General features: G+C 42.0%; 1 protein-coding gene and 1 non-coding gene across 4 annotated transcripts in view; both read left to right on the forward strand.

The window, feature by feature from the left end:
• SHROOM3 (shroom family member 3) overlaps nt 1–19778 on the forward strand; it is a 288650-nt gene that overhangs the window by 122756 nt on the left and 146116 nt on the right. The window contains exon 1 of one of the 3 annotated variants that reach the window (XM_072941998.1): nt 1169–1383. The exons of the other annotated variants lie outside the window; for them this stretch is intronic. The gene's annotated coding sequence lies outside the window, so the exon portion shown is untranslated. Of the gene's footprint in view, nt 1–1168; nt 1384–19778 lie in introns of those variants that run through there. 3 annotated transcript variants of the gene reach the window in all.
• On the forward strand, nt 15457–15532 carry TRNAY-GUA (transfer RNA tyrosine (anticodon GUA)). Its single transcript is given in 2 exon segments — nt 15457–15493; nt 15497–15532. It is a non-coding gene; the product is annotated as a tRNA-Tyr (tRNA).

Genomic DNA, 19778 nt, shown 5'->3' on the forward strand with positions numbered 1-19778 from the left:
AGAGTATAATGCCCCCTGTGATGGTGGAATTCTGCCGTGTGTGTGTGTGTGTGTGTGTGTGTGTGCACGCGCACACTTGCTCCCCTTCTTTCTTTCCACATCTAAAAAAAAAAAATCTGGAAATCTTTTAAAGCTTCTTTGCAAGGAGGTTTATAAATTATTCTTGGGTCCCATGATTAGCTTTTTCCCACAGTGGCGGCTGTAAACCATGCCTTTGCAGACCCATGAACTCAGACACTCTTGGAGTCGCTTTCTCCCTGTGTGCGCTGTTCCTTTTTTCTTTGTGTCTATGGTTACTGTTAAGCTGACCCCTACAGTCTGGGGCAAATACCAAAACTTGAATCAAGCACTGCTTGTCCATACAGCTGCAAAGGCCCGAGGTTTCAGGGGCTCAGCTGAGTTTTCAGTGAAATTCCTTTGGCCGATTGCAGCTCAGGAAACCTGTCAGGATTCCATGCACAAAGGTGAGCTCCGCAGCCCTCCGCTGGGCTGAGTTTTCAAATGTGATCTCTTGCTGCTGTTTTGTCTTGGATTTCACAATCACGACTTCTATAAATTTTTGTGTCTGAGGAGATTGTTACACTATTGAACGTGATCCTTGGAAACCATGACGGTAGAGATATTCCCTTTTATTTGATTCTCCCTCCTCTTCTAGTTTCTGTGAGCAACTGTTGCTTGGAAAAAAAAAACCCATAGCTAATTAAAAATTGAACTTTTTCAGCTGCACAGAAGCCTGAGCAGCGAGGGGAGAGAGGAAGAGCTGGCGGGGGGCGGGCAGGAGGTGCCCTACATGGGGGAACTGTTGCTGCGATCCATTCTGTCTCCTTCCCTGTCATCACTGGTGCATCGTGTTATTGTGAGTCAGAGACCCTAGAGCGACCTTTGGGAAAGGGCAGGAGAGGGCTTACCCCTGGCCACAGGCTCTGCTTGCAACAGCCTGACCAGCAGCTCCTGCGGAGTGCGGGCTGGTGTGCACCAGGGCGGCGTGCCCGCGGCCACCGCAGAAACCGGTTCCCGGGTTCTGGCCGGGTGCACTTCCCCTTACAACAGGGGGCCTGCTGCTGTCAGGCAGGCCGGTCGGCGATTGGCTGGGAGGAGGGCAGTAATCTGAACTGCCTATTGTACGTGGCTAATCAGGGCAGCCGTTTGATTGCAGGTTCTGGGCAGAGGTGCCTTGCTGGTGTCTGACACCTGTGTCTTAGCTCCCGCCTTCCTGGGGCTGCCTCCCGGGGATTCTTTCTGGGCCAGAATTGTGCCTCTCTGCTGCCTTCCCCAAGCCACTGAGCCCCCTCGGCGGGCCGGCTTGGCTCAGTGTCAATGCTGGACAGAGATGTCCGAGAGAGAACTAAGGACAGTGGAAATGCTGGCTTAGACTTCCTTAAGGTAAGTCCATTTTAAACCAGATATTTCTCGACTTGATTTCTACATTTATCTCAACAGAAATGCCAGTATCAGGAAGGTAAACTAAAGAGAAGTAGGGAAATTGTTTAGTTTAGGCTTTTATGGTGAAATTCCTAAGTGATTTGGCTGTCAGACGTGCTGGCAGAATGATACCAAGGCATAAACAAGGACGTCAGCGGGGAGAGGGGTACCTGACACATGACTGTCATCCTTGCAGGCGGTGGTACCTCACTGTGTACTCCTTCATCTTTGATGAGAAGCTTGAGTGATGAGAGAATAAAGTAACGTTTCATTAAGGCCAACAAATACACATGCCGGTGCGTTCCAACCATGAGACCCCAGGGATTTATTATCTGATTCTCATTACCACTTATTTTTAAAGCTATCTTTAACTCTTTCTCTTGTGATAGGAAAGCAGTTTTTCTTTTCAAGGTTTGCTCGGCACAGGACAATCAGTGACTTTCACTGCAGCACGGGGGTCGAGTGTCCTGGCCCACTGCTTCGCTCACCCTTATGTTCGAGGGAAAGTCAGATTCTAGATGGAAACACCTAAATTAGAGCGGCAGTGAGATGCTTAGGGATACTGAGCCATGATTAAGCTTAAGCTCTGCTAGGTTTTCATTTTATGGACTTTTAAGTTGATTGATAAACACTTTGGGAATCCTGCCCTCCTCTGGGGACCTCCTCTTGGATTGCTGTAGGCATACTTTCATTCTGGGGTTTAGTAATCCAAGGGTGGTAAAAAAGACTAGTGGTTTGGACTAGTGCTTACACTCTTGCCTGTTTGTCATGATAGGGAGGAAATGATTTTTATTTTTTTAATGAAAACTTTCTGTAAATGGGTGAAGATCCATTTATTCATCCGAAGAGGTTCTGAGACTGCTCTTCCCACCCTATTAATTCCAAAGATGGAATAGGAAGGTATTCCCCAATTCTAAATGGTTCTATTCAAGTAGTAACAATAATGAAGAGCCAGAGGTGGTGAAAAGAGGCGGTAAGCATTCAGAAATCATATACTCACAATCTACGTTAATCATCCTGAAATATGTTTTTTTCTTCCAATATTTATAGCCAGTTGGAAATCTCCATCTTACTCAGCTGTTAGCTAACTCTTCTTTATAAAGACATTTTCCTGTTATAAGGTCAACGTGTTAGTGAAACTAAATATAAATCCTAAAAATGACTGCTTTGATGAATATAAAGCATCGGAAATAATATTGCCCGTGCAAGTGGTGAAATGTGATCACCACACAAGTCTACAGAAATCATTTTAGATATAATGTGTGTGCAAATAGCACAGATGGTTGGTGGTAATTGAAAAATTAGATCCATTGGTAAGTAGATGCTAAGTGAATTTATAAATGTTGAGGGAGTTAAAGGAGAAATGAATGTTGGAGAGCTGAATAAATATTGAATATTTGGCATTGATTTACATTTCAAAATTCTACCTTCACTTATGAATTCCAGCCTAGAGAATGTACACTTCAAAGATGATTTCCTGGGTTAAGGAGAAGTCATTGTTGTATGGAAGAGGGACAAGTAGTACCTCAGCCCTAATCACTATCTTAAAAAAAAAAATCACTCTCCATAAAAACCTTAGTGTCCTAAAAAGGTGCAGAAGGGAAGAGAGAGCTAATTGAAAAACCTCTATCTTTAGTTAAGAAGGAAATAAAGTCACGAAAACCCCTCATCTCATATGGAGTGTGAGAACCTTTGCACATATCTGCAGAATACGAGGGGACCCACAGTGTGTAATTTAACAAATTGTTAATAGCTAACACACACACTGTATTCCATCCCAAGAACAGGATCATTAGAGTTAGATTGGGGCAGAGGATTAAGTGTCTTAAATTTATTTCTTCCCCAGTGACAATTTTTAAAAGCCTCCCTTCTGGAGCTGTGGAATGCCTGCCAGGCTCCCTCGTCTAGGGCGTGGTGAGGTCCCCTCCGGTGTCGTGGAGCACACACAATGGGGCACAATAGAGCACCCGCAGCCTCGCCCTCCCAGACACACACTGTGTGCCCCAATGGCTCTGCTTGAAAGGTTTGGCTATGCAAATGAAGCTACACGTCAGACACTCCCCTCCCCTTACCTCTCCCCCTCGTCTCTTCCTCTCTCAAAACAGCCCCAATTCGGGCCTTTACCCTAGACTTTTCTGAGTGTGGGGGTGGGGGCGCTGTGAGCTCAGACGCGGAGCCACTGAGCAAAACCTCCCTTTGCTGGATGTGCTGTGGCCATAGGGACTGGGTCTAGCAAGCTGAGGGTCCGCAGCCCTAGACAAATGGAAAAAGAAGTGGCTTCCTCATCTTCCCCCAACTCCATAGATGGCTTCATTAAAATGTCCCTGCTTAATAGAGAAAAGTTGGCACATCTTGTTAGGCCAAACCTCTTAAAGACATGCTTTGTTTTTTTAAAACAAACAAAAAACCATCCAGCAATCATAATGTTTGCATTTTGGAGACTAGAAAGAAGCTTTACGTCAAAAGAAATGGATGATTTTGGAGGAGAGGAACCTAAGCAGTCTCAAGTCATTTTGCTTCTACTCGGACAGATTGGATTAAAAAAGTACGTCAAATGGTGATGGCAGTGCAGTATTTGTGGCGTATCATCTGCTATCACTTGGAGGAAAGCTCTTAACCGACGTCTGTGAACTGAAACTGGTAGAATTGCTCTGATGTCAAGTGATCAAGTGAGCACTGGCGTCAGACACTTAAGTAGGACTTCGCTTGTGCACTCTGGGCCTGGTTTTGAAACGACAACTCTAGGGATGGAATTTAAATGAGCCCCACCCTGAAACACTTTGGCTGTTTAGAATCATTTGTTTTTTCCCCCCAAGTTCCAAAGCTCCTTAGTGACCAGTAAAGCTACCAGTAGACCCTTCCCACCAAAATCCGTGGTCAGCAATCAAGACCAGCCCTCCAGGGGTGGTGGTCCCAGCAATTCAACCGAGTGCCCGTCTCCACGTTCTACCTGTATCTCTGCCCTGGCGGCGGTGGAGGCTGGTCCTGGGACCTGATACTTACACAGTCCTTTCACAGTTGTTTATTCAGCATGGTTCATGAATTCCTCTATCTGATGCATATAGTTCAGTATTATTATCCCTGTGTGGAAGAGTGAGAAAGGTGATGACGTGGAATGATTTGTCCAAAGTACCGAGAGGTTAGTAAGAAAGTAAAGTCTCACACACTTTACTTTTTGCCTTTCCTTTATGTCTTTCTGTCAAAAGAGAAATCAGGAATTCTGAAACTTCTCCCTCAGCAACTCTGGGCACTCAAAAGGCTTCAATCTAAAAGTCTGCTGCTCTCTTACCTGGATCACCCTGTAACTGGGAGAGGGTCCAAGGCTTACAGACAATGCAATGAGCTGGATGTGGAGTGAAGTGCGTATGCATGAGTGTGTGTGCACGTGTGTTTGTGTGTCTATACACAGATGTGCACCCATCTGCTCGCATGGTAGACTCAAAACCCCACACATGTGTTGGTAAAGTTTGTCCAAAGCCTAAACTGAGAAGGATGGCAACCTCTGTGCCTTTTCTTAGAGAGGCCTGATCTTTCATTTATAACAAATTTCAACCCAGGCCCCTTGACCGGGGAGACCAGTCCAGGAGCTGCGGGTGAGCTAGTCGGAAGGCGGCGGCCCGCATTTGCCTCCAAAAGTATTTCAGGAATGTTAATGGTATGCCTGAGTGGAGGGCTTCAGAGCCCGAGCTGGGGCTGAGAACTGCTCTGTGGCCATCTGTTGAGGCCCAGAAAGTCTCATAGCAACAGCCTCTCAAGAATGATGCCTTTTTTTTTTTTTAATTAAAATTAACTAACACAAAACCCAAAACTGCTCCGCTGCCCAGAAAGAATCAGGACAGGGTTCAGATTCTTTCTACAGAGTAATGAGCTTTTAAGAAAGAAAAGCCCCCACATCCTTAATTCCTGTTCTTTAAATGAGCAATTTGTACTTGGTTTTGAGGTCTTAATTTTTTTCCCCTGGGGTAGAATTCTTTTATGGAAAAGGGTAGAGGGGAAAACGAGTTTCCAGAGCTGTGGAGAAATCATTGGCAAAATTCTGGTTAAGAAAAAAATGGTCAGAGTTTTGAGATTTTCCTGGAATTTTGTTGCTCTTAGTGATCCTGCGAGCAGCTGCATTTTTTTCCTCGATAATAATGTGAGCTTTGTAAGCCCGGCTGTTTAGTTAGTGAAATGAACTTCAGACAGAGACGCTAATTTTACTGTGAGGATGTAGGTGCTCTGATACCAGTCTCTTGAATCTCTGTAAGAGTAGAACTTAGAAAAAGAGAGAGGCAAAGTAATATTTGTAGTTTTTAATTTTTCAGTTGAAAGGGGATTATGTTAGCCGTTAATAAAAACTGGGTTCCTTCCCCAGGAGAGAAGCTTCTGTAAAATGATAAACACCTGAAGCCTAACCAGCAGCTGTGTGTACAGGTCTGGGCGGGGAGACAAAAGAATTATACTCTGTTCCAAATTCTACCCTGGACTGGGCTATTTTAGGAAGGTGCACAACCTCTTGGAACATAGTTCCTCATCTGCGAATTGGATTTCTGCGTTATTAGAAAGGTGAAATATAATTATATGAAAGGAACTCGGGAAATGATCCTGAAATCTTAGTGGCATCTATAAAGGAGTGTTAAAAGCTGTCATTCTTGCTCTTGTATGACCCTGGGAAAATGCTTTCATGAGAAAAAAAGAAATATATATAAATTTTATCTATTTGAATATAGTTTCATTTTTAAGGAACTGAAGAGGATATAAATATATATCCTCAAATCTTCAAATCCAACAAAATGTTCTAGTTGAGTCAAAAAATATTCCAACAAATGATTGTGCCTACACATACACAATTCTTGAATGTAGAACAAATGTAGAATACTTTTTACATTTTTGATTGCTAGTGTTTTTCGGAAGTATTATTCAGATCTAACGTATTGCCCTGATGGTCAAAAATAATGTCACCAAGTCTCAGGTAAAGGAGGTATATTCCAAGTTTGACTTCTGGAACGTGGGCTCCTCATGGACTCTTTCTTTCTGTGAAAAGCATGACCACTTACCATCTCTGTGCACCTACTGTCTCATGGATAAAATTTAACCAACAAATATTTATGGAGTGCCTTCCACGTGCCAGCTGTTTTCTACATGCTGGGTTTAGGGTTGTGAACAAAAGTAGACAAAAATCTTTGCATGCATTCAGGTCAAGGAAAACAGATAACAAAGCCTCAAATAAGTCAGTTGTGTTGCAGGTTGTAAAATGATAGCTTCTGGGGAAAAACATAAAGCAGAAAATATGATGGCAGAGGGGATATTACAATTTTCTAAAGGGTAGTGGGAGAAGGCCCCACTAAGGAGGTGATATTTGAAGGAAGACTAAAACTTGAAGGAGGTGAGAGACTGAGCCTTGGGGTAGCTGGGGAAGAGGCTGGAAGTAGAGAGAACAGTGAGTGCAAAGGCCCTGGGGCTGGGGTTGGAGAGGGGACAGATGGCATGTGTGTGGAAGAACCAGGTGAGTGCAGAGAAAGTCAGGGCCTTCTGGGCCATGGGAAGGCATTTAAATTTTACTCTGACTGAACCCTATGAGAACGTATTTCACAGAGCTTTTGCTAGGATTAAATGAAATAATTTACTGAAAGCCTTTAGCATAATTCCTACCACATAAAAAATCTTCTATAATTGCTAGTATTGTTCATTTGTTTATTATTACCACTACTAAGGATTTAAAGATAGAACAATGTGAGCTTACAGAAGAGAGCTTTTGTTCTGATTAAAGCTGATTGTTCTTATGAGAATTAAACTCTGACCTTGGCTGTTCCATTCTATCACCTAAGAAGGTCCCACCTCTGTATCTTCACACGTAAGAGGGAAAAACTTACTTTTTAAAAACTGGCCTTTTTAAAGCTACCCCATTTTCTCTGTAACGAAAGTAATAAGTCCATACTCTCTAGGGATAGGTGTATTTTGAGACATTTGGTTTAAATTTCAGCTCCAAAAGTCCTGTTGAATTCACTGAATTCACATGCTATCGCAACATACTCTTGTTTGAGTTTTGATCCGTTCTCCAGGCAACAGGATTCCAGGTGGGGAAGGGCCTTCTGCAGATATAATGAAAACAAAGAATCCATGACTTTTCTTTCTCTGCAGAGCCCAGAAACAAGATTGGCTTTCCTGGGTGCTTCAAGAACCCTCTCTCCAAATGATCTTTGTGGATACCCCTCTGAGTCTCCTTTGAGCTTGAAGGATTTTGGTCAGAACTCATGTCAAGTCATGACTAGCTCAGAAACTAGAAGACAGGGAATCTCCAAGCATTTGAAGATCATTATTTAGAATCGGGGTTATCCTTACTCAGGAACAGGAAAAGTCACTTGGGAACAATAAAAGGAAGTGCTTGATGATAACTAGAGATGATCAATGAAGGAAAAGTCTGGCTAAAAATGTGCACCCTCATCAGTAGGAATGTTCCAGCAGAGGCTGGGTGACCGGCGGGCAGAGGGGTTATCCCACATTTAGATGACAGCTTGGCTTCTCAGATCTCTTCCAAATTGGTGGTTGGTTCTGCTTTCTTCCAAGATATGCTTATTGAAAACTAAATTCTGCAGGAGATGTCACCTTAAATTTTCTTTAAGCAGCATCTTAATTTGGGGATTCTGAGAGCAAGAAACAACCAATATGGAGGCTCTGTTTACTTACGGGGATGGTAGGTCATCCCTCTGCAGTGGTGACCCTGGTCCTCGTGCCTGGAGCCCCAGTCCTCCCGACACCGACACTGACGCCGACAGTGCTGTGCTGCCGTTTGCAGATTGCAAGATCCTCTTTGCTGCAAAGTTGCCTAGGTATGGTCAGTGGGTAGAAGAGGCTATAGCTTGTGCTTCCTTTTGAACAAATACTTGTATATATTCTACACTAAACAATTTATAAAAATGCTCTCATGGAAAGCCTCCTGACAAAGCTACAATTTTAATTCCCATGTAACAGTTTAAACAATTGAGACACCAGTTCAGTAACTTAACTACAGTCTCTCAGTGAGAGAGCTGGGATCTGAACCCAGGCAGTCAGCCAGCAGGATCTGTGCCTTTAACTCCTACTTGGTTGCACCCACAACCTGCTGTGTCTAGTCCGGTGAACCTTTTTTTTTTTTTTTTTTTTGCATTTATTTGCTGTAGCTCTCCTGTTGACTTAGAGGGAAAAGTGATCTGGCATATCAATAGACTTCACTGCCCTCTGTGATACCCAGTGCCTAGCACAGTGCCTGGGGCATGGTAGATACTCAAATATTTGTTGAATGAGTGAGGGAGTAAGGGTGGGACATGAATAAACAGTAGTAAGGCCATAGAAGTGCCTTCCTGATCTCACAGAGCCACAGAGATATATGTGAATGCAGGGTATCAATCCATGTAAAACCTTTGAAAAATTAAAAACTAGGTGAAATTAGAGGGAGGATATAATGAGGCAGTGTCAACAGCTTCATCTCTTGTTAGATGCTTATTAATATCGTAATTAATGAGTCATATCACACTAGAAATCATGCCCCTAAAAGACCCCAAACACTGACCACGTGACAGCTGCGGAAGGAGCAAGCCAGGGAACGTGAATTCCACTAAATGAGGGTTTTACTGTGGGATTTGGACTCAGTGCATTTAACAGTGGGCACTGAGACTCCAGATTTTTTTTTCCCATTAAAGTGTAGTTGATTTACAATGTTGTGTTAGTTTCAGGTATACAGCTTAGTGATTCAGTTATATATATATATTCTTTTTCATTGTAGGTTATTATAAGCTATTGAATACAGTTCCCTGGGCTATACAGTATCTGTTTTGTGTACAGTAGTTAGTATCTGCAAACCCTAAACTCCTAATTTATCCCTGCCCTTCTTCCCCTTTGGTAACCATGCTTATTTTCTATGCCTGTGAGTCTGTTTCTGTTTTGTAAATAAGTTTATTCAAATCACGTTTTTAGATTCCACATATAAGTGATATCATATGATATTTGTCTTTCTCTGTCTGACTTACTTCACTTAGTATAATAATCTCTAGGCCCATCCATGTTGCTGCAAATGACATTATTTCATTCTTTTTTATGCCAAGACTCACAGATTTATTGAGGGGCTGAGAAAGAAAGCCTGAGTCTGGCCAATGCCAGTACCTGAGGGAACATTTGGGTACAATGAAAGTAAACCCACTCAGACCCCTCAAATAAAAAGAGGGTTCTTTGGAAAGATAGGAGGGAAGCTTGAGGATTCCAACCACAGCAAGCCAGGAACACTTCCAAGTTTGACTTAATGATAAGTCAGGTGTCAGAAGTGCCAGTGAATTCCCACCTCGGCCTTGCTGAGTTTGTGACCTTGGATAGATTACTCAGTGTTTCTGGACCTTGTTTACCCATCTGAAAAGTAGGGAATAATGAAAGTGTAAAAACCTTGTTGGGTTGCTGTGTAGATTAAATGAGATAATACATGTAAAGCACTTGGAACAGAGCCTGACACATAGTAAGAGATCAGCAACCACAGGCCTTACTATGATTTAGCAAGTAGGCAACAATTCACTCTCTCCTCAGAGTGCAGGTCCCTCGTGTCAGTCGACTTCGAACATAAGTCTCGTTACTCTCCCTGCAGACTGGCTTCCTGAAGGACCTGGTTCCAGAGTTGATTCAGTGGTATAGTGATGTCACCAGGCTCCAGGTTTATCGATTTCCATCCTTAGCATGATGATTTTAATCTCCAGATTTGTCCTTCATAATTGGAAGATGGCTGCTGCAACTCAAGACATCACGTCTCCACAAAACTTTGTCCAAAGACAGGAAAGAGTCCCAGTTTGGTGTATTTTATCCAGAATGAGAAACACTTCCAAAAACTGTCCTGCAAACTTTCCTTTGGGTCAGACCTCATTAGCTAGGGTTGTCCTATACCTACACCTAGACTAGTTACTGGCAGGGGAGTCAGAGGACCGTGGTTGGTGTAGGTGAAGAATGATGTATTTCTTGGGGTGTGGAAGGTTCTGCCTTCCTGAGCACATAGTCTTCTGATACTGCAGTGGAGTCAGGACTACATTTGTGAGGAAGAAGGGGACAGTGACCATTGAGTGAACAGTCATAAGGACCTGTCTTAGATAAGCATGTGTCCACGCCAGGCAAATCAGAGCCCTCCCCTGAGGGTTTATATACAGTCTAAGAGAAGGCAGAGCTTTCTTAGTTTGAAGTGGCTAATGTGGGGTGAAGTAAACCTCTGCTCTGAGGTTGTTTTCTGCATCCCGCCCACACCCCTACCACACACGTACGCACACATCCATACAGATGGTGCGTGATAGGATGAGGGTGAGGAGGAACCTGACAATGTTTTCAATCCCCAACGCCATCTTCATCCTTGGCTTTCCAAGAAATTATCATTTCAGCTTAAATTTCTTTGTGGGTTCAATGTCACTTGTGTCATTTGCAACAACCGGAACAGAACCCTGTCTGCTGCATTTCCCCCAAACTTCTGGCTCTCTCTCCTCCCACATCCACTTGTGTGTGGCGCTGGCTCACCACACAGCTTTCGCTGGGTTCTCTGCCTTGTGTCTTCCCAACTCTGAAGCTTTCATCACCTTATTAACTCAGCCCCTGGGCCCCAGTTCCATATTCCATGGGCAACAACCTCAACAGCTTTGCTTGTAGCCAAGAAGAGCTGGTCCAGTGTCACTCCTTCAGCATGGGCTTGGTCAGCGCCATGTTCCCTCAGAGTAGCTATGAGCAGGAGAAGATAGCATCTCTGATGCAAACCACCCAGCCCCTCCTAAAATGGTTCTGTACCCAGTTGAAAAGTACATGTTTCATAGGTGGAATAGCTAGATTTCAGAAATGCAAGTGCTTCTGACGGGGCTTAGAGTCTGGGGGCTCTGCCTGCTTTGACCTGACTTGAATGGAGAAGAGAATTACGGATTTATTTCAGGAGGGAATCAGTGAGGGATCTGAGGAAGGAGTGAGTAGGAGAGCTGAGTCAAGTCATAAATGAAATCAGTGTGGCCATCGGGCACAGGCCAGCCGGGAGAGCCACGAAGGACTAACGAGAAAAATCCCAGGAAAGGCAGAGATAGAAGAAGGTGAGCCTCTGGTTCAGTAAATATGGCCAACTTAATTTTTGTAAATGTTTATTTTCACTTCTTTCTTTTTCTTTTTTTTTTTTGATTTTCTCCAGCTTATTTTATGTACTGCTGTGTTTGACATACATCAAGCAATTTATTTTTATTGTATGACTTGATTTTCAATTGAATTTAAAAATTTACGATCCTAAACATCTAGTAGAGACAACATAAACTCACAAATTTTCACTTCTTTCTTATGAAAACATTGCAAACACCAGTGAAAGGAGAGAGTACCACGGATTCCCGCGCAGCCCCCATCCAGTTGGATGGCCTTGTTAAGTAGAACAAGTCTGGGAGGAAGAGAAAAGAGAAGAGAGCGAGGTCCAGTGAAAGACAAAATGGTCAATGACAGATGTATTAGCAAACTTGACAGAGGGGACAGGAAGTGGAAACCCAATATGTTCTTCTCAATCCTAGGTGAATGAAATGATTACTGAGTGAGATCTGGCTGCTTGTTATTTGAGTCAGGATTTGTAATTTGAGGAAGCAGGCTCCTCCCCTCCCTCCCAATTCCCTGTGGCCTGATCTCTGCATTGCTGGGGGTCTTACACAGTGACAAGACTAAGAAACAAGAAAGCAAGAGGTGTAATTTGTTTGACATGCAGCTGTGACTGGTCTGCAGTCTCCCAGCCACTGGGCTAGGCTTTATAGGCTCGCAGACCTGAGAGACAGGGTCCTTGCTTTCACAGAATGCAGCGTCTAGCGGGGGGAGGTGGACAGGAAGATCTACAGCAGGCATGCTATGGCAAAGCTTTTCTGGTAGCCTTGACTAGGTGAATGCTTCTTGGAGGAGAAGGAGGATTGTCTTGATTTTTAGAAGGATGAATAGGAGTTAGGTAGAGAGATTTAGTAGGAAAGGTGTTCTAGACAAAGCAAACAAAGAGGTGCTTGAAGAGAGCCTTAAGTCAGGTTGCAGGGCTGATTGTGCAATTGTGACCTACAGAAAGGATGGCCAGAGTTGGGGTGGGAGCAGAGCTGAAATCCAGCCCAGGCTTTGCTCCCCGGAGCAGCTGCACCCACTGGAGTAGCAGGTGCCCTTGTCTCATCTGCACGGGGTGCCATGTGGGCAGGGTTGGTGGATGTGGGTAGCCTTGTCTAAATGTGTTTGGTATTTTTTGACTAGAGGGCACATGTGAGGCTTTGCCAGTAACAAGAGGTGTTCAAACTTATGGTGATAAGGAGCTAATGAAGAATTGAAAAGGCAGAGCAGGGGTGAATGAAATAATGCCATTTGCAGCAACTTGGGTGGACCTAGAGATTATCATACTAAGTGAAGTAAGTCAGAGAAAGATAAATATCATATGTCATCACTTATATGTGGAATCTGAAAAAAGTTGTACAAATGAACTTGTTTACAAACTGGAAATAGGCTTGCAGACACAGAAAACAAACTATGGTTACCAAACGGAAAAGTGAAGAGGGGGATAAATTAGGAGTTTGGGATTAATATACACACACTACTATATATAAAATAGATAAACAAGGAACTACTGTATAGCACAGGGAACTATATTCAATATCTTATAATAACCTATAGTAGAAAAGAATCTGAAAATAATACTTATATATTATTATATTACATATGTTTTATTATTATAAAATATTTAATATTATTACATGTAATATTATATTATGTATTTTATATATATATAAAACTGAATCACTTTGCTGTATGCTTGAAACATTGTAAATCAACTATACTTTAGTTTAAAAAAATTTTTTTATAAAGCAGATCGGGGCAAAATGAGATTTTTATTTGGGAGAGCCCATCCTGGCTACATGCTGGAGGGTGGTTTTGAAGATGGAAAGTCTAGAGGAACAGAAACCAGTGAGCGGGCACTGGTGCAGGTGAGAAATAATGAGGGCTGGCAGTAAGGCTCCGGCAGGGGAAGGAGAGGAAGTGGTGGCTTTGATGTCTAGAAGGTAGACTAGGCAGACTTGATGACAGGCTGGCTCTCTGTGTGAGGGAGAAGGAGGCGATTAGGATGACTCCTGGGTTTTTAATTTCAGCAGCTCAGCGGAAGGTTCTGGCTTCCCAGCAAAGACTGATAAACCTGGGAACTTTGATACAGTGTAGTAAGGTGTTAACTGCTGAATAACAATAAAAAGTTCCTTATATAAGCCTTGTGGTTAAAGATTAAAAGGAAGGGTTCAATCATTGCTTTCTAGATGGAGGAAAAACGCTCTCTCTTGAGCTGTGTCCCTTCAGAGAATGACCAACTGATATTAAAGGAAACTGTTCGTCCCCCTCTCAAGCACAGCGGAACAGGCTGCAGTGGATAATCAGTCTTGACAAGATAGTAATGCCCCGACGCTCACAGCTAGTTCATCGCCCTTATTCTTTCTTTCTTTCAGGAGTAAAATGATGTAAACCAAACCCTTTCCTATTCTTTTGGAGAAAGCATTTTTTGTTTTGTCCTGATAGTGGCATGCAGCAGGGTTCTTCCTGTCTCCCTGTGCGCGTCTGGATGGGGTAAGAGCTCAAGCTTTGGAGTTGAATGGTCCTGGGTTTGAATACCAAGTTTAGTCTCTTCTGTCACTTTGGACAGGGTACTTACCTTGATGACCCTCATCTGTAAAATGGGGGAGATATGACCCAGCTCACAGAGCCGTTGTGAGGGTTAAGGGGTAATGAGAGGGAAAGGCTTGGCGTAGGGCCTGGCAGGGGCAGGCTGGTCACAAGCGGCACTGGGAGGGGTGGCCCCTGCTGCCACTATTATGTTTGTTATTAATGCTGGTGTCCAGACATTAAGAAAAGATACAGCTTGCTTTCGCAAACCTTGATTATTCCTGCACTGGCATCTATTAGATGGTACATATATGTAATGTTGCCTTCTTGCTGGATTGGCCCAAGGAGAAAGAGGCTCAGGCTGCACACATCAGAGGGTAGCTTCCATACATGGACTGTCCTTCCTGGGGGGCTGTGGGAGTTTAGGCTGGTTATACTACCCTTGGACTATAAAAACCATGGGAAAGAAGGCAGAGAACTATGGTGCTCTTGGTTTTCACATGACTGAGATGTGTTTCTAGGATACAATTGACCGCTGAAGCTACATTTGCTATTTTACATTTAATAATTATTTCTTGTTCACTACCAGCATGTGGTTTCATCAGCCAGCTGCACCCAAAGAAAGTGTGCATAACTCTCCTTATCAAGAAACGGTCCTGATAAGATCCTCAGTGACTGTAACTCTGGTCATTGCTCTGGAATGTCCCTGATGGTCCTGCCAGTTTTCACTGGCCATAGGTGTGATATTTTTGTCAATGCCCCCATATTATGCTTCCACAAATTAAAAATGTATTATGCTGAGCTGTGACTGAAAACAAACAACTAGTGTGCTTCTATCTCACCTGTAAAAAGGGGAGTGGTGAGAATTCAGGAGTGGATATTGTTAAAGTGCCTGGGATAAGAAATACATGTTTAAACATGAAGTATGATTGTTCTTTTTATTTTTTAATTGAAGTATAGTTAATTTACAATGTTGTGTTCCTGTATACAGCATACTGATTCAGTTATATATATATATATATATATATATATATATATATATATATATATATATATATATATATATATAGTTATATATATATATATATGTATATACATACATTTTTCATTATAGGTTATTATAAGATATTGAATATAGTTCCCTGTGCTATACCTAAGACCTTATTTACTACAACAGTAGTTTGTATCTGCTAATCCCAAACTTCTAATTTGTCCCTCCTCCCTCTTCCCCTTTGGTAACCGTAAATTTGGTTTCTGTGTCTGTGATGGTTGTTCTTGACGGTCACTGAATCCTTGTGAAGTGAACATGAGAATCAGTCAGAGACTAGGAAAAGTGGAAAGTCTGTTTCTTTATACTACTCTGAAATTGATTATGCCTTTGAGAAAGAAAGAAAAAAGCTTTTTCATGATGTTTAAAATTAACCATCCATGGAGGGCAGGTATAGCTCAGTGGTAGAGTACATGCTTGTAAACATGCATGAGGTCCTGGGTTTAATCCCCAGTACCTCCTCTAAAAATAAATAAGTAAACCTAATTACCTACCTCCCTCTCCAATGCACACAATATTAACCATCCATAATTTGTTTGCTATGTAGGAACATTCGGTGATTGTTAACTATTTAAATGAGAGGTTCTCCACTGGAGGTGCTTTTGTCCCCGGGGGACCTTTAACAATGTCTGAAGACCTTTTTTTTCCGGTTGTCACAGCTGGAGAGGTTGTGCTACCTAAGTCTCATGGGTAGAGGTCAGATCCTACAGTGCCCAGGACAGCCCCCCACAACAGACAATTGTCTAGCCCAAGTGGTGGTGCAAGGTTGAGAAATCCCAAGTTTAATAACAGCTGTTGGGAGCAACAGGTGATTGTTACTGGATACTAGACTGTCTCTTTCAGCAAGAAATTAGCCTTCCAGTTGTTTTCTGAGAATTGCCATTATTTTCCTCTGTCTGTAGAGGGAAACAACTGCTCATCCTTCTTAGAGGTTTAGTCAGGGCTCTCTTCTTTCTACCTAAGTCTCAAATTACCAGACACTTCATTCTAAAAAACCATCAGGCCAGTTGCTTGGGAGATGATGAGTGGGAAAAAGCAGCAACCAAGTTGACTTGGTGTTCACATTTCAGCCAGTGAGGGTTAGCCCTCTGTGGCCACATGGCTGATCTGTGGTGCTGGAGCGAGGGGCTGGAGAGAGAGGCTGGGTGAGGAAATGCCTTCACATTTCAACACTCTCCTTCCAGGAAAGGGGAAGCTGGCTTTTCCAACACTGGCCAAGTGTGAACCCATCTAGGAGCAATCACAGAACCTTCCTTTTGACCTTACTTCTCTGTTCTCCTGGATTTTTTTTTTAATTGAAGTACAGTGAGTTATAATGTGTCAATTTCTGGTGTACAGCACAATGTCTCAGTCATGCATATACATACATATATTTGTTTTCATATTCTTTTTCATTAAAGGTTATTACAAGATATTGAATATAGTTCTCTGTGCCATACAGAAGAAATTTGTTCTTTTAAAATCTACTTTTATATATAGTGGCTAACATTTGCAAATATCAAACTCCTAAGTTTGTCCCTTCCCACCCCCTTTCCCCTGGTAACCATAAGATTTGTTTACTATGTCTGTGAGTCTGTTTCTGTTTTGTAGATGAGTTCATTAGTGTCCTCTTTTTTCTTTAGGTTCCACATATGAGTGATATCATATGGTATTTTTCTCTTTCTGGCTTATTTCACTTAGAATGATGATTTCCAGATCCATTCATATTGCTACAAATGGTATTATTTCATTCTTTTTATGGCTGAGTAGTATTCCATTGTATGAATACACCACAACTTCTTTATCCAGTCATCTATTGATGGACAATTAGGTTGCTTCCATGTCTTGGCTATTGTATATAGTGCTGCTATGAATATTGGGGTGCATGTATCTATCCCACTCCTGAGCATATATCCTGGAATTTTCTTTATTTCAGAAACTGTTGGTTGAATACTTTCCATCCCAACCCCTATGGTAAATGTTGCTTATGATACCAAAAACCTCAATGAATCCAAGAATCGCTGAAAGAAAATTACAAAGGGTAATGGGTAATCATGTCATCTCCAAAAGAAAAATTGGACGAAGGGCTTTCTTCCTGGATTTTATGCATTTCTAGCTTATAAGGTGTAAAGTTAATCCACATTTTGCTATGCATTTATTTGGTCTTTATCAAAAGCTGTAAAATTATATAAATTCATGATAAAGGACTGCTGGAGCCCTGTGTCAATTTCCGTTTTTGTTCTCTATAGAAAGCTTTTGCTTTGTCTTTGAAAGAGGAGTATCCAGGCTCACTAGTGGAGGTAGATTGATAAATAGTAGGCAAAAGTAAATTGAATTGCAATAGTAAACTCAATCAATGTTATGAAATGGTTTTTAATTTGCATCCCTCTTGGTCAGCCTACAGGAAAACAAGTTACTTTTCATTGTGATGAATGTTAGGACACCTTCAGATCCATCAGCGGACCTCACTGTGCAAGGGTGACGTGAATTTGGAGAAGAGACTCTTGAGGTAGACGACCTGGATTCGGATCCTGGGTCTGTCACTGACTCTGGGACTATGGAACTTTGGATGGATGATTTCTCTCCCAGAGCCTCAGTTTCCTTATATTCAAAATGAGGATGGTCATATTTTCCTCAGAGGGTGATTGTGAGGGTTAAATGGGCTAATGCAGGTAACTAGCACAAAGTAAGTGCTCGATAAGGGTTAGTTATTTTTATTGTCCTCGTTATCCCTGCTGGATTCTATTATTCTGTATCTGTGCTGCATGGGAGACTGATGGATGGGGTGACTGTAGCTTGCCTACACCTAAGTCTGTGTAAATATACCTAATCTTGATCACATCGTCTTCCTTGAGACAGTCATCTTTTAGAAGCACATACTTTGGAACTAACAGGACAGAGATTTATTGATTTATAGTGAAATCCTCTGGCTTAGTATGCAGGGTGACCATAGGAAACACTGGATTAAGATCAGCATCTCGGATTCCCAAGCCTCAAATGTCTCCTAGTCTTCAAGCAACAGGGGACACATAGTAGAATTTGAGCTTCTGCTTCCCCTGAAAGAGGATGCTTTCAACTCTCTTAGCTTGTGGGATACTTGGGGGTTTGGATGCCTGTGCTTTAAAGGATGCTGAGATCAAATATATTTTGGCTCTATTTATGCCAAGTTGCTGACATGTTCTATTTATTGTCCCTAAAGCAGGTTAGAATCAAAATGCTGCTCATGAATAGGTGGAGATGATTTCATAGCTTGGGTTTTGCAGTTGATTTCCTAGAAACATATCTCATTTGTGTGCCTAAGTAAATACATGTGATTGCTTTTGAGCTTAACTGTCTCATTCAGGTATGTGCCTCCTCCTTAGTGTGGTATCTAAGTTGCCTGTGTGTTATTCCAGTAAACAAAGGCACTTGGTCAAAATGATCTCTCTTGAAAGCCTAAATTTTCTTTTTAAAATGTTAAAATGAGAACTATCCGTCTAAGGAATGCCTTGAAAATATTAGAAATCATTGTTTTTCAAAAATTAATGTCAGTAATTGTTAGACAGTGTCTGAAACTTTAAAAATCATAGCTGCCTGGAGCAGTAGTGGGGAAGAAGAATAAGGACATAGAAACACTAAGATTGTACGTTTCATAAGACAAAAGTGATACTGCATTCAGAACAAGAGATCTGAAGTGGCAGGGAATTTTAATACCCTGTAACAGGCTCTAGTGAAAAAGAATATGAAAAATAATATCGAATCACTGAATCACTGTGCTGTACACCAGAAACTAACACAATGTTGTAAACTGACTACAGTGAAAAAAACAAGAGATCAGAGAATTCTGTTCCATTCATTCTAGGTTGAATTTCGAGTAAATGACTGAATCCTTGAATATATAAAGCTAAGGATTTAATCGTCTGTAAATTAAAGAACATGAACTAGTGGATGTCTCAGGTGCATATTGTCTATAAATGTCAAAATCAGTGTAATGTGGCTTTTGGGTTGAATTCCTCAAGAGGCAGAGGAGATGAGCATTTGATTCAGTGCTAAACAAAGCCTTACTAGTAAACATTAAACTGATGTGGATTTAAATACCCTCTTCTACAATTTAAACTGGGCTGTAAAAGTAATGTCCCCATGGTGATAAGAGGGTCAGTATGGGGGTATGTGTGGAAAGATCGCTGTAGGAAGGTAAGTTGGCCCCGTTTCATGCTGTCTGCAACAGTGTGGGCTAATGGCCTGGACGGCATCATCGGAGTAAACCCGAATTAAAAACATGAGTGGGGATAGATCAAGGGCCCAGATTTACCCAGGAAATGTGTCAGTGACATTCAGCTCAGGAGAGAGGTTTTGAAGCCCCCTTTTATAGCATGTTAGTGGGAGAGGATAATTCTCACTATAGACATTCTAGGAAGAATTGGAAAAAGAGTGAACACCATAAATTTGATTTGAATTTGACTGGCATTGTAGCCTCAAATTCTGTATCCCTTTAGCTGCAGTGTATCCCTTTAAACTGTTAGTATGTGTCAGAGAGCAAGTAAGTATATTCCATCTCTGTAACCTGGGCAAGTAGGAATTGTCATAATCCTATTTAAGATGTAAATAGCGAAAGGGAGAAATAATAAGAGAATGGTCAAATAGAACTGCCCATGTGGTTGAGGAACTGTGCAACTCAGCTCAGTGACACCCATTGGAAAACCTAATGGAATTGCTCAAGAAGGAAAAATATATTTTCTTTCTCTCTCTT

This window comes from Vicugna pacos, chromosome 2 (genome assembly GCF_048564905.1).
Source record: "Vicugna pacos chromosome 2, VicPac4, whole genome shotgun sequence".
Classification (NCBI taxonomy): Eukaryota; Metazoa; Chordata; class Mammalia; order Artiodactyla; family Camelidae; genus Vicugna; species Vicugna pacos.